The sequence below is a fragment of the Oncorhynchus clarkii genome, unplaced genomic scaffold (genome assembly GCF_045791955.1).
Source record: "Oncorhynchus clarkii lewisi isolate Uvic-CL-2024 unplaced genomic scaffold, UVic_Ocla_1.0 unplaced_contig_3387_pilon_pilon, whole genome shotgun sequence".
NCBI classification, from domain to species: Eukaryota; Metazoa; Chordata; class Actinopteri; order Salmoniformes; family Salmonidae; genus Oncorhynchus; species Oncorhynchus clarkii.
Genome location: NW_027259383.1, coordinates 16180 through 30338, shown reverse-complemented (window position 1 = coordinate 30338; position 14159 = coordinate 16180). Strand labels below are relative to the sequence as shown.

Here is a 14159-nt window from a genome sequence, read left to right as displayed (position 1 = left end):
CCAGTAATACAGGTAACGAGTGGAGGACAGAGGAGCCTCTTAAAGAAGAAGTTACAGGTCTGTGAGAGCCAGAAATTTTGCTTGTTTGTAGGTGACCAAATACTTATTTTCCACCATAATTTGCAAATAAATTCATTAAAAATCCTACAATGTGATTTTTCTGGATTTCTTTTCTCATTTTGTCTGTCATAGTTGAAGTGTACCTATGATGAAAATTACAGGCCTCTCTCATATTTTTAAGTGGGAGAACTTGCACAATTGGTGGCTGACTAAATACTTTTTTGCCCCACTGTATAGTGTGGTGGTATATAGTAAATTCACCCTACAGCAGACAGCAGCATTTTCGCCCAGATTAGTGTTCAATTTAATCTGCACCCAGATTAGTGTTCAATGTGATAGAACAAAACTCAGTACAGCACATGAATTAGAAAATGTTGTTACAAGTTTGAGCCACGAGATGGTGGTAGATTATAAATTTAAATAGCATGGACCTTTGATTTGTCTCTGGATAGAAATTGCCCTTGGGCACAGATCTAGGATCAGCATACTCTCACCAAATCCTAACCTTTACCATTAACAGTAAAAACACAAACCAGACCTAAGATCAGTGCAAAGGAGCCACTTCATCTTACCCCTGTAATTATATGACTCCTAACTTATATATACTGAGTGTACCAAACATTAGTAACACCTTCCTAATATTGAGTTGCACCCCGCCTTTTGCCATCAGAACAGCCTCAATTCGTTGGGGCATGGACTCTACAAGGTGTTTGAAAGCGTTCCCCAGGGATGCTGGCCCATGTTGACTCCAATGCTTCCAACAGTTGTGCCAAGTTGGCTGGATGTTCTTTGGGTGGTGGACCATTCATGATACACACAGGAAACTGTTGAGTGTGAAAAACCCCAGCAGCATTGCAGTTCTTGACACAAACCGGTGCACCTGGCACCTACTACCCCGTTCAAAGGCACTTAAATATTTTGTCTTGCCCATTCACCCTCTGAATGGCACACATACACAATCTATGCCTCAATTGTCTCAAGGCTTAAAAATCCTTCTTTAACCTGTCCGCTCCCCTTCATCTACACTGAAGTGGATTTAACAAGTGACATCATTAAGGGATCATAGCTTTCACCTGGATTCACCTGGTCAGTCTTTGTCATGGAAAGAACAGATGTTCATAATGTTTTGTTTACTCGGTGTATAAACACAACATAGGTATTTATGTAAAACAAGTGAATTTACTGTATGTCCATGGTCTTATACTTCAGCGGGAGCCGGTGGTGCGTGTGTTCAGTGCCGTGACGGGGGAGACCCTCTCAGTCTTGGGCACTGTGTTTCTCCTGAGTACGTCTGTGGCCAGGCTCATGACCCTGGTGTCCCAGCAGTGTGGGCTTCCCGTCAGCTCCTTCAGACTGAGCTCTCCCACCGGCCTGCAACTCTACGACTGCAACCGGCTGCACGACTACGCCATTGACCTGGGTATGGCCTTGCAGTAGATCAATGGTCCTCTGGCTCAACACCTTATGGATGTAACACAGAGACAAATGGACTGTATGGAACACATTCTTGGTTCATGGCAACCAGGAGGACAACCTGCATGTGTCTCTGTCTCCCAGGGGCTACTCTACGGTTGGACACCTGGGATGGGTGGGCGGAGTTCCTCAGAGGCTGCTTCCTGGGACACAGACTGACCGTCCAACGACACCTGTCTAGGGAGAGACCTGTGATGAGGTCAGAATACACATCTACACACTGAACTGTATGATAGACTTACTATCAACAGTGATGGTACTGAACCTTTATATAGCTTACAATAATGGCACTGACCCTGTATATAGCTTACAATGATAGTACTGACCCTGTATATAGCTTACAATAATAGTACTGACCCTGTATATAGCTTACAATAATGGTACTGACCCTGTATATAGCTTACAATGATAGTACTGAACCTTTATATAGCTTACAATGATAGTACTGACCCTGTATATAGCTTACAATGATAGTACTGACCCTGTATATAGCTTACAATGATAGTACTGACCCTGTATATAGCTTACAATGATAGTACTGACCCTGTATATAGCTTACAATGATAGTACTGACCCTGTATATAGCTTATAATGATAGTACTGACCCTGTATATAGCTTATAATGATAGTACTGACCCTGTATATAGCTTACAATGATAGTACTGACCCTGTATATAGCTTACAATGATAGTACTGACCCTGTATATAGCTTACAATGATAGTACTGACCCTGTATATAGCTTACAATGATAGTACTGACCCTGTATATAGCTTATAATGATAGTACTGACCCTGTATATAGCTTACAATGATAGTACTGACCCTGTATATAGCTTACAATGATAGTACTGACCCTGTATATAGCTTACAATGATAGTACTGACCCTGTATATAGCTTACAATGATAGTACTGACCCTGTATATAGCTTATAATGATAGTACTGACCCTGTATATAGCTTACAATGATAGTACTGACCCTGTATATAGCTTACAATGATAGTACTGACCCTGTATATAGCTTACAATGATAGTACTGACCCTGTATATAGCTTACAATGATAGTACTGACCCTGTATATAGCTTACAATAATAGTACTGACCCTGTATATAGCTTACAATAATAGTACTGACCCTGTATATAGCTTACAATGATAGTACTGACCCTGTATATAGCTTACAATGATGGTACTGACCCTGTATATAGCTTACAATAATAGTACTGACCCTGTATATAGCTTATATTCTCGTGTTTTTTTCCTTCATACGTTTTTTCTCTTACCCTGATATTTAATACTGCATTGTGGGAAAGAGCTTGCAAGTAAGCTTTTTACTGTACTGTTTTATAACCCACTGTATCTTGTGAACTTGACAAAAAAAACTTGAAACGTGTTATAAATACATTGATTCTGTATTATTCCAGGTTCCAGCTCCGGGTGGCACTCTACATCGCTGCTTCTCTGGGCCACCTGGACCTGGCCGGCTGGCTGCTGGAGAGGGGGGTGCGTGTCATTGAGCCGGTGGGGGTTCACCCTTACCGTGGGTGGTGCCACCAGACGGCCCACCCCGACGTCGCCAAGTGTCCCGCTGTTGCCTCCATTGAGCGCGGCCAGCTCACCATCCTCAAACTCTTTTTCGCCAGCAGCGTTCTGACCCTTGCCTGTCGGGATCCCCAGGGTCGTGACCCCCTGAGGATCGCCCTTCAGTACGGCCACAGGGAGTGTGTGCGTCACCTGGCCACCAAGCTGTGCTCTGTGGTGGTCCTCCCAGGTATGGCCCTGCCCATGCGGACATACCTCCAGATAAAGGGCTGGGTGAGGCTGGGGAAGAGGAGGGCAGCATCCAGGCACTGCATGGGCCTCAACAGGGCTCTGTTCAGGAACAGGGTGGGCGACACGGTCCTGGTGGACGGCTTCACCCTCCCCAAGATGTCCTCCAAGCCCAGGAGGAGTGAGGCCAAGGCGGGTATGTTAGGAAATTATGATTAATATGACTGAACAAATCATTTTAAATGGAACTGTAAGTAAACTTATACTCTGTTATATTATGTTTAATAGGCAATATGAGTTCATAAGAAGAAATTGTGTGACAGGAGAAAGGAGTAATAAAATGTTAATGAACACCATTCCAACTGGGCAGGAACAAATGGGTTGTGGACTGTAAACACATAAGGTCGTTAGCCTATGGTTGACCCAACCTGAAACTTAGCTCTGGGGTTTTTAGATAAGGCAGTGAGTGCATTCCTAGGGTTTCTGTTAATTAAAACTGTCAGTTCAGTGGTGATCGATAATGTTGAGGGGTCAAAAGTTATCTGGGAGTGTGTTAGTAAGTTAGAATGAACTTTTCACCTTACTTTGTCCTGTCGAGAGGAGGGGGTTCGGTTAAGGCAGTGAAATGACGTCATAATCTGTATTTAAACTGATGCATGTGTTTGAGTGGCAGCGCGCTCCGAGAATAAATTCTATTACCTATTATTTAAAGACTGGTCTGCGTCTATTTTATGCAAACAAGAAATCTTACAAATAATCATAAAATAGATGAAGGGCTTTCAATTGATGAAAGCACATTGGCTTAATTAAATTATACTAGCAGGGTATCAGGGTGATGTCCACAGCCTCTCAAAGTTTGACCCCCATCAACTGCTCATCTCATGTATCCTGCCCGCTCCGCGCCCTGGCATCCCAGGATAAACCTCTTCAACTACCGAAGCTACACCCTGTGGCCACGAGGGATGAAAGAGAGAAGAAGAGGGGATGGGAAGGGATGTGAGGAGGATGAGAGTGGGGATCAAAACAGCAACCAATGGAGGAGCAGAGTCCCGCTCCCGCCCATTTCCAGAGACACCAATCTCAGACCTGTGTTTGCCTCGCCAAACTCCGCCCAGATCCTCACCACCTCAGTGGATTCCTTTTCTCTCCACTGCGACCGCACACCCAGAGAAAACGCCATATACTGTTTGGCCTTGGCCAGGTTAGTCCAAGTTTAAATGACAGCTACGGTGAATATGAATATTTCTCTGGAGGTTTCTTATGAAAGGTGTGAATACTGTCAGAAGAAGCCTCCTATAATCAGTGGTGGTGGGGGGGGGGGACATGTAAAAGCTATTTACACACTTTTTATTTTATTTTGTTCAAGCATTTACCCACCTTTTGTGGAAGATGCATTGAAAGTATAGGGAGCGTTACTTCTTTAATCCTGAACGGCAATCAGCATTTACCAGTCAATGGTTTTACCACTACATCACTGCCTATGATATACCCTTATCCTCCCTGAATAGATTTCAGTACAAACAAATCATGAGCCAACCATCATGCTTAGAACTACTTCCGGCGCCGACAGAGATGGCCGCCTCGCTTCGCGTTCCTAGGAAACTATGCAGTTTTTTGTTTTTTTACGTGTTATTTCTTACATTAGTACCCCAGGTCATCTTAGGTTTCATTACATACAGTCGAGAAGAACTACTGAATATAAGATCAGCATCAACTCACCATCAGTACGACCAAGAATATGTTTTTCGCGACGCGGATCCTGTGTTCTGCCTTACAAACAGGACAACGGAGTGGATCCTATGCAGCGACCCAAAAAAACGACTCCGAAAGAGAGGGAAACGAGGCGGTCTTCTGGTCAGACTCCGGAGACGGGCACAGCGCACACCACTCCCTAGCATTCTTCTTGCCAATGTCCAGTCTCTTGACAACAAGGTTGATGAAATCCGAGCAAGGGTAGCATTCCAGAGGGACATCAGAGACTGTAACGTTCTTTGCTTCACGGAAACGTGGCTTACTGGAGAGACGCTATCCGAAGCGGTGCAGCCAAAAGGTTTCTCCACGCATCGCGCAGACAGGAAAAAACATCTTTCTGGTAAAAAGAGGGGCGGGGGCGTATGCCTTATGACTAACGTGACATGGTGCGATGAAAGAAACATACAGGAACTCAAATCCTTCTGTTCACCTGATTTAGAATTCCTCACAATCAAATGTAGACCGCATTATCTACCAAGAGAATTCTCTTCGATTATAATCACAGCCGTATATATCCCCCCCCAAGCAGACACATCGATGGCTCTGAACGAACTTTATTTAACTCTCTGCAAACTGGAAACAATTTATCCGGAGGCTGCATTCATTGTAGCTGGGGATTTTAACAAGGCTAATCTGAAAACAAGACTCCCCAAATTTTATCAGCATATCGATTGCGCAACCAGGGGAGGAAAGACCTTGGACCATTGTTACTCTAACTTCCGCGACGCATATAAGGCCCTGCCCCGCCCCCCTTTCGGAAAAGCTGACCACGACTCCATTTTGTTGATCCCTGCCTACAGACAGAAACTAAAACAAGAGGCTCCCACGCTGAGGTCTGTCCAACGCTGGTCCGACCAAGCTGACTCCACACTCCAAGACTGCTTCCATCACGTGGACTGGGAGATGTTTCGTATTGCGTCAGATAACAACATTGACGAATACGCTGATTCGGTGTGCGAGTTCATTAGAACGTGCGTTGAAGATGTCGTTCCCATAGCAACGATTAAAACATTCCCTAACCAGAAACCGTGGATTGATGGCAGCATTCGTGTGAAACTGAAAGCGCGAACCACTGCTTTTAATCAGGGCAAGGTGTCTGGTAACATGAACGAATACAAACAGTGCAGCTATTCCCTCCGCAAGGCTATCAAACAAGCTAAGCGCCAGTACAGAGACAAAGTAGAATCTCAATTCAACGGCTCAGACACAAGAGGCATGTGGCAGGGTCTACAGTCAATCACGGACTACAGGAAGAAACCCAGCCCAGTCACGGACCAGGATGTCTTGCTCCCAGGCAGACTAAATAACTTTTTTGCCCGCTTTGAGGACAATACAGTGCCACTGACACGGCCTGCAACGAAAACATGCGGTCTCTCCTTCACTGCAGCCGAGGTGAGTAAGACATTTAAACGTGTTAACCCTCGCAAGGCTGCAGGCCCAGATGGCATCCCCAGCCGCGCCCTCAGAGCATGCGCAGACCAGCTGGCCGGTGTGTTTACGGACATATTCAATCAATCCCTATACCAGTCTGCTGTTCCCACATGCTTCAAGAGGGCCACCATTGTTCCTGTTCCCAAGAAAGCTAAGGTAACTGAGCTAAATGACTACCGCCCCGTAGCACTCACATCCGTCATCATGAAGTGCTTTGAGAGACTAGTCAAGGACCATATCACCTCCACCCTACCTGACACCCTAGACCCACTCCAATTTGCTTACCGCCCAAATAGGTCCACAGACGATGCAATCTCAACCACACTGCACACTGCCCTAACCCATCTGGACAAGAGGAATACCTATGTGAGAATGCTGTTCATCGACTACAGCTCGGCATTCAACACCATAGTACCCTCCAAGCTCGTCATCAAGCTCGAGACCCTGGGTCTCGACCCCGCCCTGTGCAACTGGGTACTGGACTTCCTGACGGGCCGCCCCCAGGTGGTGAGGGTAGGCAACAACATCTCCTCCCCGCTGATCCTCAACACTGGGGCCCCACAAGGTTGCGTTCTGAGCCCTCTCCTGTACTCCCTGTTCACCCACGACTGCGTGGCCACGCACGCCTCCAACTCAATCATCAAGTTTGCGGACGACACAACAGTGGTAGGCTTGATTACCAACAACGATGAGACGGCCTACAGGGAGGAGGTGAGGGCCCTCGGAGTGTGGTGTCAGGAAAACAACCTCACACTCAACGCCAACAAAACTAAGGAGATGATTGTGGACTTCAGGAAACAGCAGAGGGAACACCCCCCTATCCACATCGATGGAACAGTAGTGGAGAGGGTAGCAAGTTTTAAGTTCCTCGGCATACACATCACAGACAAACTGAATTGGTCCACTCACACAGACAGCATCGTGAAGAAGGCGCAGCAGCGCCTCTTCAACCTCAGGAGGCTGAAGAAATTCGGCTTGTCACCAAAAGCACTCACAAACTTCTACAGATGCACAATCGAGAGCATCCTGGCGGGCTGTATCACCGCCTGGTATGGCAACTGCACCGCCCTCAACCGTAAGGCTCTCCAGAGGGTAGTGAGGTCTGCACAACGCATCACCGGGGGCAAACTACCTGCCCTCCAGGACACCTACACCACCCGATGTCACAGGAAGGCCATAAAGATCATCAAGGACATCAACCACCCGAGCCACTGCCTGTTCACCCCGCTATCATCCAGAAGGCGAGGTCAGTACAGGTGCATCAAAGCTGGGACCGAGAGACTGAAAAACAGCTTCTATCTCAAGGCCATCAGACTGTTAAACAGCCACCACTAACACTGAGTGGCTGCTGCCAACACACTGACACTGACTCAACTCCAGCCACTTTAATAATGGGAATTGATGGGAAATGATGTAAATATATCACTAGCCACTTTAAACAATGCTACCTTATATAAATGTTACTTACCCTACATTATTCATCTCATATGCATACGTATATACTGTACTCTATATCATCGACGGTATCCTTATGTAATACATGTATCACTAGCCACTTTATACTATACTATGCCACTTTGTTTACATACTCATCTCATTTGTACATACTGTACCCGATACCATCTACTGTATCTTGCCTATGCTGCTCTGTACCATCACTCATTCATATATCCTTATGTACATATTCTTTATCCCCTTACACTGTGTACAAGACAGTAGTTTTGGAATTGTTAGTTAGATTACTTGTTATTACTGCATTGTCGGAACTAGAAGCACAAGCATTTCGCTACACTCGCATTAACATCTGCTAACCATGTGTATGTGACAAATAAAATTTGATTTGATTTGATTTGAAGGTATATAGTCAAATCAAATCAAATCAAACTTTATTTGTCACATGCGCTGAATACAACAAGTGTAGATCTTTCTGTGAAATACTTTACTTACAAGCCCTTAACAAACAGTGCAGTTCAAGAAGAGTTGAAGAGAATATTTACCCAATAAACTAAAGTAACAAATAATAAAACAGTTGAACTTGTCCAGTGGCCATTTGATTAATTGTTCAGCAGTCTTATGACTTGGGGTTAGAAGCTGTTATAGGTTTACCCTAACAAGTCCTGAAACAAATCATGGGGCGGCAGGGTTAGAGCGTTGGACTAGTAACCGGAAGGTTGCAAGTTCAAATCCCGAGCTGACAAGGTACAAATCTGTCGTTCTGCCCCTGAACAGGCAGTTAACCCACTGTTCCTAGGCTGTCATTGAAAATAAGAATTTGTTCTTAACTGACTTGCCTAGTTAAATAAAATAAAAATAAATTAAAAAATGAGCCAACTATCATGCTTAGAAGGTATATAGTGTCAGTCTTATTGGTTCACCCTAACAAGTTGTTTCAGGATGGGGAGAGGATAGGATGTAAGGGCGCTTCATTAATGTATTGAGGCCATTACATATACAGTATTTCACAATGCTAGGACACAGATTTGGTCTCCTAACCTTGTTCTGGTTGATTGACTCTCTAACAGTGCCTTCACACAGAGACCATGGTTGCAGCAGCTGAATGTAGTGCGGACTCTGGCCAGGAGGAGTGCTCAGCACATTGGGTAGACACCAGGATCCTGGTCATTAGACTGCTGAACAGCTTCTACCCCCAAGTCATTAGACTGCTGAACAGCTTCTACCCCCAAGTCATTAGACTGCTGAACAGCTTCTACCCCCAAGCCATTAGACTGCTGAACAGCTTCTACCCCCAAGGCATTAGACTGCTGAACAGCTTCCACCCCCAAGCCATTAGACTGCTGAACAGCTTCTACCCCCAAGCCATTAGACTGCTGAACAGCTTCTACCCCCAAGTCATTAGACTGCTGAACAGCTTCTACCCCAAAGTCATTAGACTGCTGAACAGCTTCTACCCCCAAGGCATTAGACTGCTGAACAGCTTCTACCCCCAAGTCATTAGACTGCTGAACAGCTTCTACCCCCAAGTCATTAGACTGCTGAACAGCTTCTACCCCCAAGTCATTAGACTGCTGAACAGCTTCTACCCCCAAGCCATTAGACTGCTGAACAGCTTCTACCCCCAAGCCATTAGACTGCTGAACAGCTTCTACCCCCAAGCCATTAGACTGCTGAACAGCTTCTACCCCCAAGCCATAAGACTGCTGAACAGCTTCTACCCCCAAGTCATTAGACTGCTGAACAGCTTCTACCCCCAAGTCATCAGACTGCTGAACGTTAATTAAATGGCCACCTGCACTATTTGCCCCTTTGTTATTGATGTATTTTTCTAATTGTTTTCCACTGACTCTCTTGAATTGGCTCGATGCACACTCACTACACTCTACCCACACATTCACTGTGACACTGACCGACTTTCACACTAGCTGCTGCTACTGTGTTTATTATCTATCCTGATTGCCTAGTCACTTTTACCCTTACCTACATGTACATACTGTATTACCTCAACTACCTCGCACCCATGCACATTGACTCGGTACTGGTACTCCTTGTATATAGCCTTGTTATTGTGTTACTATTTAGAAAATATATTCTTACTTTTTAACTCTGCATTGTTGGGAATGGGCTCGTAATAAAGCATCTCACAGTTGTTTTCGGCGTATGTGACCAATACGATTAGATTCTCATCTGAACAAATGAATGCTCTCGTTGTTATAATGAGGAATTTATTTAAATAATTTGGTTTTTCTTGAAGATTTGAATGGGCTGAGAAAGCCTTTCGTGATGGATCTAGACAATCTGGTGAAAAGGGAGGGTTTGCGACTCTTCTCTTCAAGTGGGAAGGACGATGCAATATCATAAATTCCCTCTGGAGAAAAGGAGCCATGAGATGTTGTCATCGTCTCTGCAACGAAAGACCATCCAGCATGCCATCAATTTACATTTTTACTCATGTATCAGACACTCTTATCCAGAGAGACTTACAAGGAGCAATTAGGATTAAGTGCCTTGCTCAAGAGCACATTGACAGATTTTGCCTCGTGAACTCAGGGATTCTGAACCAGCAACCTATCGGTTACTGGCCCAACCTCTTAACCCACTAGGCTACCACCCAGCCCACAGTACAGTATGTCATAGGTAACAACTCAGAGGAGTACAACGTCTTTCCAAATGAATTAGTGGAATGGTAAAGGGATAATGTCTCAGTCTTGACTGAGCAGCAGCCTAAACAGCAGCAGGGCTTACCTGTAAAGTACACAGTAGGGGAAATGTTCTGAGGCTGGTACTCCAGAGACTCTTGAGGACAGAGGTTCTTACTAACTTTCTTGGAACCCTGGTTGGTGGGAAAAGGCACATTAAAACAAACTGAAATTGTTTCGATATCTTAAAGTACAGCATATCAACTGCAAAGAAGCAGTGCAATGCCATGACACAAAGAATCATATAAAAGGTCAACAGCAGTGTTATTCATGAAAGATGTATGTGTACTATACCTTTGTATTGAAGGTGAGGACCTGCTCTCCAGTACTGCTGATGGTATCCCTTTCCAAATCAAACACGCCTTCTACAATGCCACTGGTGGCCACGCTGGTAGCGGACTCAAAATAACATTTAGCAGTGGCTTTGGTGATCATTTGAAGAATGACCATGCAAGTAGAAGTCTTTGGATCGTTCTGGACTGAAACATCAAAGTTTATGTTTTCATACTCATCTGACCACTGTCTCAGGAAGCACTTCACTGTCTCTTCAGCAAATATCTGGAGAAGCTGAGAGGAGAGCTCCTTGGATATGGCACATTGTTCCTTTCCCCATTTCAGCCTTGAAAGAATGGAGTCTGAAGCACTTTTGGCTGCTTCCAATGTTAAGACCTGTGGAGTGCTGTGGCTGTCCTGAAGGGCTATCACTTTATCCACCAATTCATGACTGAAAATGTGGATGGTCCAAGTGGAAATGATTTTTCTCAATTTCCTAACAGCAGATCGGAGGTCGTCAAGATGTGAAGCACCCTGTCCATTTTCCTGTGTGTTCTCAACACTTTCCACCATAATGTCCACTACCACCCCAGCAGCTTGCCTGACTTTGTCCACAAAGGTTACAGGAAGTAAGTCCTCTGTGTGAAAGAAGTCCTCAATGATTGTGTTTCTAACAATGGGAAAGTCAATCTGAGCAGGAAACTCAGTGGGGATGGGAGTCCCGGGTAAAGCAAAGTGCCATTTCGACTGCCTTAATTTTGAAGTAGGTGTTAGAGAGATGGAAGAGCGTGAAGAAGAGGTATTTCTTGTATTTTGGCTGTCAGCACTCCTACAACAGATCGTGCCAATATCCTCCAGCATGGATCCTGAGAGCTCAGTGGTTTTAGGTAGTAATTTGTGCGGAATGTCCACACAGGCATCGTTTACACCAGGTGTAACACTGCTCTGGTTGACCTCAAGATGGCCGAGACTTGCTCTTTGTGATGCAGGACTGCTTTGATATGTAAAGATTTGGATTGAACCAAGTGTTGTGTCTGATCTTTGAAGATCTTTTCTGAGAAACTCCGTAATCTTACTTTGCAGACTGTAGTAGATGTTACGAGCAACAGACCAGATTCTTTTCTCAGAAACCTGTCCAGTGGTGAGCAGGGAGGTTCCAGATACCATGTCAGATGATTGGGTGGTCTGGGTGAGCTCCTGCTGGTCTTTCACCATGGTTTGTATAATATCAGTAGATGTGGTGGATGTAGATACAGACTGGAGGTACTTATCTGTTGTGCCTTCCTCCACAATGTTAAATGATCTAGAGAGGACCTCACTCACTCCTTTCTCAGCTTTGGTTTGGAACTCATGACTAGAGAGTTTTTGGAGGCTCTTTGTTGAAAGACTGTGGGAAGATGCAATGCCTTTGGAGGCAGCCGTGCTGCAATCTAGACTTACTGGAGAGGTTCGCTCAGGAGAACCTTGGAGACGTTCAAACATGTCTTCACATGGTGTTGGGGACCTTGACAAGGAGATGTCCTTCAGCTGAGACAGAACACCACCTACCAACATGTTGACCTCAAGGGACATATCAGATATTTTCTTTCCTACTGTGGAGAAGCAAGGTGCATTTGATGCCTGATCCTCGCATGAGGTCAAGATTGTTGAAATGACCTCTTTGGTACTATTGGTCAGTAGAGCCTCGTCTGTTTCAGTCCAGAGAAGTTTTGAACTCTCGCTGACACCCCTGTGTAGAGCCACTTCAAGGTTCAAACTGTGCAAGTGAGGCACACTCTTACTAGCTTGCCTCAAGTCCTGGCTTGCCAAACCAAGGTACTCCTTAGTCCCAAGATGTCCAGAGTCCTCTGTGGGTATATGACTAGACATTCTGCTCAGCATGTCTGACCTCCGCTGGTGAATGATGAAGTCCTTTAATGTCTTCTTAATATTGTTATATAAACTAGTGGTAGCAGACCAGATCCTGCTCTGTAGCTTTTGTGCATTTTCCTGGAGGTCAGGTTCTCTCTCCTCTACTTCTGCAGGTTGCGCCGAGCTCTGCAGGTCTTCCACAAATGTTTCAATGATGCCAAAGGCAGCAGAATCCGCACAAATATCCTTTGACCATGTGTACTGGTTTTGAATGGAACAAGACCTGGATGCTACAGAATAAGCAGGCTGTGCACTAGTTAAGCTACTGGTGGACTTTTTAACTAGGAACTCACTCACTGCTTGAGTGGCATTTCTCTTAAATTCCTCACTTGAGAGTTTTCTAATACAATCTAACAGACTGGTCAAAGAAGCTGTGGCCTTACTTCTGCTGTCCTCAATTTGACAGGGGAACTCACATACTATTGGTGACGAGGCCCTGGAATGGGCAATATCCCCAAGCTGAGCCAGAACACCCTCTACACATTTCTCTCTCTCAATAGAGAAGCCTGATCCTTTTTCTCCAACAGTGTACAGGGGGTCCTCCTTTGACATCTCAGTCTTGTACAAGACCAGAAGCTCTGAGATGACTTCTTTGGTGCAAGTTGTCAGAAGGAGCTTGCTTTCTTCTGACTCTTTTTTTGCCCAAAGAAGTTTTGAGCTCTCACTTAGGCCTCTTTGTAAAGTAACTGCACCAGTGGACTCTGGCAACTGAGGCTCACTCTTACTGGGCCTATATTTCATGTTTAAGCAAGGAAGTGGAACTGTCTCCTTAAACTCAGCATTTGTGATGTTATCATCAGATGTGACAATGCTCTTTAAGGCACATCGCTGAAGCTTGCCGAAATAATCTTTCAAGTTGTTTTGGATGCTGTGGTAAATGTGAACAGCAGCAGACCAGGCACTCTTCTGTTGGGGACTCTCTTCAGATTCAGCCAAGGACTTCATATCTGACACGAAAGTCTTAACAACTACTGACGCTGCTGAGCCCACTGGGTGAATTGACTCTGTCTTTACAATGCCAGACAATGTTTGACCTGATACAGCACCTGTTAACTCAGACTGAACGACTGAACTAGGAAAGCTCAAACTACTGACTTTTTTGTCAAGAACTCCACTCACTGCTTGTATTGCTGATGTTTGAAACTCCCGGCTAGAGAGTTTTTGGATGCTCTTAGATGTGAGCGTGCAGGAGGAACCAGATTCACTAATATTGTAGCTGCTCTCGTATTTCCTTATCAGGGCATCAAGATCCTCAATGAAGCCAACATGCGATGCCAAAAACGTGATCTTGTCCTTCAGATCTTCCAGCAAATTGTGTTCGTTCTCGTCAACAAAAGC

The 14159-nt window shown here is 45.0% G+C and overlaps 1 pseudogene; it reads left to right on the top strand.

The window, feature by feature from the left end:
• The first annotated feature begins 1269 nt into the window (after nucleotides 1-1269).
• LOC139400117 (protein ANKUB1-like) lies at nucleotides 1270-9117 on the top strand (annotated as a pseudogene).
• Nucleotides 9118-14159: the final 5042 nt, after the last annotated feature.